Genomic DNA, 4,888 nt, shown 5'->3' with positions numbered 1-4,888 from the left:
TAAATATTTCTACAGTACTGATGGACTTGGATTTAATAATCCACTCCCCTGCTGGTGATATTTTTGCTGTAATTTCTTAGGTTTGCAAAATATACTCAGCCCAGTACAGTAAGTAAACATGTTTGTTATTTTTATTTATTACAGCCATGACTTCTCATCATCCTCGACAAATTTTACCAGAGCAGGGAATAAAAGAGAGAGAGGGAAGATATGGAAAGTGTGACTTTGACTATATACAACCAAGAAAACAATGGGAAAATATAGGTGAGAGTAAAGTTCAAAAATTGTATTATAATAGACAAAATCAATCAGTAGTCCTTATTTATGATAAAAATTTTATGGTCAAAAGACACCAGAGACAATTAATATCTGAAACAAAAAATTCAATGTATTCCAATTATTTTGAGGAGATTTATGTTTTTAAGAATAAATCCACAGCCATTTTTGAACTGAAAGGCAATGTGGAAAATTTGAAATCTAGTCCATGCATCAGTTTTCAACTTGGCCAATTATAAAAGAAGCACTGATTTAAAATTCCACTCAAACATTTGCACAGAAAACTTGTTTCTAAAAGTAATCTTTTGGGAGTTTCTTTATAAAATGTACATTTTTCTGAAACAAAAGTTGAATTTCTCCTTGTGCCCAAATGGATATAATTAAGAATTGTAGAAATGTTTCTACTTCCCCACTATTGCTCAGTGAAAATTCTGATACTGATTTCTGGAAAGTGCACTATATAGATAATGCTCTAAGTAACACAAAAAGCCATGTCTCTACCCTGAGTAATGACCAATATATTTATATTGGTGATAAAAATTATGAATATAGAGAAATCCTAGTCCTTGTCTAAAGGAAATTTACCAAGATGAAAAATGTAGGAAAGTCTTTCTTTAGTGATCAAAAACTATAATTCATTAAAATATTCATAGCCAAGACAAAACCTGCAAGTGTAAGATATGTGAAAGGGCTCTCAACCACAGTGCAGAGCTTGCTTAATACAAGAAAATTTATAGAGAAAGAGAGCCCTATAAGTATAGAAGATATTGAGACAGCAAATTCTTTGATATATTTTTTAAACACAGCAGATAGTATGACAGTGATAAATTCTACAAATTTAAAGAATGTGAAAAAACTTTTAGTGAAAAGTTACAACTTGTTAAGTATCAGAGGATTTAGACTGAAGGAGAGACCTGTAAATGTAAAAAGTGTGGGAAAGCCTTAAAAAGTTTTTCAACCCTTACTCAACACCAAAAAATTTATTCTGCAGAGAAGACATACCAATGTGAAGAATGCAATGCACTCAAGAACTTTACTCAACATCACAGTGTTCATTCAGATGATATGCCATGCAAATGCAAAGAATGTGACCAAACTTCTAATAAAAGCTCAAATCTAATTTGTCACCAGTGGACAAACCCTGGAATGATGCCCCACATATGTAAACTCTTTTGCCAAGGTTTCAGTCAAAACCCAAGCCTTAAAAATTACCAGAGAATTTATACCAGAGAGAAGCCCTACAAATGTAAAGTGTGTGGCATGAGCTTTAATAGAAACTCAAATCTTGATCGCCACAGCAGGATTCATACTGGAGAGAAACCCTACAAATGTAATGTGTGTGGCAAGAGTTTTAGTGAAAAATCATCACTTACTCAGCACCAGCAAATCCACACTGGAGAGAAGCCCTACAAATGTAAAGAGTGTGGCAAAGCTTTTAATAGCATCTCACAGAGTAATTGTCACAAAAGAATTCATACTGGAGAGAAGCCCTACAAATGTAAAGTGTGTGGCAAGAGTTTTAATACAAACTCAAATCTTGATCACCACAACAGGATTCATACTGGAGAGAAACCCTACAAATGTAATGTATGTGGCAAGAGTTTTAGTGAAAAATCATCACTTACTAAGCACCAGCGAATCCACACTGGAGAGAAGCCCTACAAATGTAAAGAATGTGGCAAAAGTTTTAATCAAAAAATAGATCTTATTCGGCACCTGAGAATGCACACTGGAGAGAAGCCCTACATTTGTACAGTGTGTGGCAAAATTTTCCGTCACAAATCGTCACTTACTCAGCACCAGCGAATCCACACTGGAGAGAAGCCCTACAAATGTAAAGAATGTGGCAAAGCTTTTAATACCATCTCACAGCTTAATTGTCACAAAAGGATTCATACTGGAGAGAAGCCCTACAAATGTGAAGAATGTGGCAAAACTTTTAGAAAAAGATGGCCACTTAGCACCAGAGAATCCACACTAGAGAAAAGGTCTACAAATGTAAAGAATGTGTAAAAGCTTTTGATAGCATCTCACATCTTAATCGTCACAAAAGGATTCATACTGGAGAGAAGCCCTACAAATGTAAATTGTGTGGCAAGAGTTTCAATCAAAAATCATCATTTACTCAGCACCAGCAAATCCACACTGGAGAGAAGCCCTACAGATGTAAAGAATGTGGCAATAGTTTTAATCAAAAAATAGTACTTACTCGGCACCTGAGAATCCACACTGGAGAGAAGCCCTACAAATGTAGAGAATGTGGCAAAGATTTTAATCAACAATCATCACTTACTCGGCATCAGAGAACCCATATTAGAGAGAAGTCTTTTAAATGTGAAGAATGGCAAAGCTTTTAATATTGAAGATCACATCTTATTAAACATTATAGATTTTATACTGAAGAGAAGTTTTACAATGAAAACATTGCATCAATGTCTTTAAGGATGAATCAACCCTATTTCACAGTAGTTCAACACTATTTCACACCAGAGATATGATAGCACAGAAATCATATAAATATAAAATAGGTGACAGAGTCTCCAATAGTTGTTCACACCCTACTCAGCACCTCAGAATTCATACGAGTGATGTACAGAAAAATTTTTGCAAAGCTTTTGGCCATTGATTTATCATTTTTAAAACACTGGAGGATTTATAGCATATAGAAACCCAAAGAATGTGTCCAAGACTGTATTCAAATTTCCGACATTTTTTAATTACTGACCTCATATCTGTAGCAAATGTGGAGTAGCATCTGTTCAAAGTGTGTACCTTAGATAACAGCAAAATATTTACAAAAACACCTTGACAAATATAAAGATGGTAGTATGTTTCATATCTATAGCCCATCCCTTGAAGTATTTGGGATTTAGGAGGGAAAAAATCATTTAAATATAGAAAATGGTTAATTGCTTTGGACATTTGCTGAAATTTTTCTTAACATCTTGAGCTGATATTGTAGAAATAAGGAAATACAAGTATAGAATTGTGCATTTCTAAAAGAATATAATTTTAGTATAAATCAACAATTACTAAAGAGTCTCATTTTTCACAACTGAAGAAATAATAATACTCAGAGTTGATTATTTCAGAAGTCTCTTAAGATTTATATAAAATTTAAAATTTAAAATTTTCAGAGTTCCTTAAAGGTAGGGACACTTAATCAGTAAACTACATCCTCAGATTTTTTTCTTTTTTATTTAGAGATAGGGTTTGCTAAGTTGCATAGGTCCTCACTAAGTTATGGAGCCTGACTTTGAACTTGCAAAGCTTCTCACATCCCTAGGGTCAAAGCATGGTCCACCATGCAAGTTTTACAGAGCGTTTTTACTTATATTTTATAACAGACGTAATTTGTTACTAAATAAAGTGTGAATTTCTTAATGTTAACCTTTTTGTGCATTTAATGATGTTATTAGGTCACACATCTCCCACTATTCACTTTGCTAATGGATCGATGCAATAGTAAAGCATTCTGTTGGGTAAATAATGCTATAACCTCTCCATTAATTATTTCATATGTTTAATCAAGTATTATTTGGATAATATTATTTATGTAAATTATATACTCTCGTGTTTGTAATTATGGGAAAATTAAGAGAGTTATAGGAAAGACCTAGGGATACTAAAATAATGCGCAGATATCCCTAGTTTGAATTATGAGTTTAACATTTCACCTTATAGAGTAGCAGTACACCCTAAGAGATCTACAACTCCGGAGAGTTATACAAGCTCCCAATCAGGGAGAGGAGAAAGACCCAAGAGAGTAGGAGCCAACATGCGTATTCAGGCAGTAAAGCAGGGTTGCTGAAAAGGGAAATAGTCTTAATGTTTCCTGGGGAATCCACATGGTTCATAGGCCCATCCTGACTCTTGGACTGAAGAAACCATGCAGTTCCTTATGAATTCTATGACGTTCATCACTGAGGTGACTATACACGCCTCTAGTGTAGGAAAAACATCACAATTTGGGACCACCTCTTTAGTTTTGCATACCCAGTAAAAAAGTATAGCTAGAAACATGTAACATGATGAGTGTAAGAAGAAAAAGACATACTATAGGAGCATTTATGTCCCCACATTTTTTATTTCATTATATATTTTCATTTTGTAGACCCTTTGGTTCTACATAATAATTTACAATATAATGTTTGTTATACTTATTGAATTATACAGTAGATAGCATGTGTCATGGTCTCCCAGAACCCTCTGCAACCAATTAATTATAAGATACTATAAACTAACCATGTCCCTCCTCAGATCTTATAGCTCCAAGAGCCCATGACACCACAGAGAGAGAAACACAATTTTGATTTAAATAAACCTCTAGATTCTCAACTACAAGTCTTGTTCAAAAAGTAAAAACACAATATTCTCTTCATATGTGAGCCCTTTGGGTCAACAAAACACCACTCACCAACATTTCATTTAACTTTATTTGGGAAAATAAATATTGAAATATAATGATAAGTTCTAGGAGAATAATATTCACACCATTTGTTATTCCAAAGGGTAAATCTCTAGGTCGCATGCTTATCTCCACATCATTTTTTGCAGAAAACTGGCTTCATTTTACATATGAGAGTTTAAACTGTTTATAAGCCCAGGATGG

The 4,888-nt window shown here is 33.9% G+C and overlaps 1 pseudogene; it reads left to right on the top strand.

Moving 5' to 3' along the window:
- The first annotated feature begins 1,425 nt into the window (after nucleotides 1–1,425).
- On the top strand, nucleotides 1,426–2,633 carry LOC144371224 (uncharacterized; annotated as a pseudogene).
- Nucleotides 2,634–4,888: the final 2,255 nt, after the last annotated feature.

The sequence above is a fragment of the Ictidomys tridecemlineatus genome, chromosome 16 (assembly GCF_052094955.1).
Source record: "Ictidomys tridecemlineatus isolate mIctTri1 chromosome 16, mIctTri1.hap1, whole genome shotgun sequence".
In the NCBI taxonomy this organism is placed as follows: Eukaryota; Metazoa; Chordata; class Mammalia; order Rodentia; family Sciuridae; genus Ictidomys; species Ictidomys tridecemlineatus.
The sequence above is the reverse complement of the archived record's forward strand: the minus strand, read 5'-3'. Positions and strand labels throughout refer to the sequence as shown.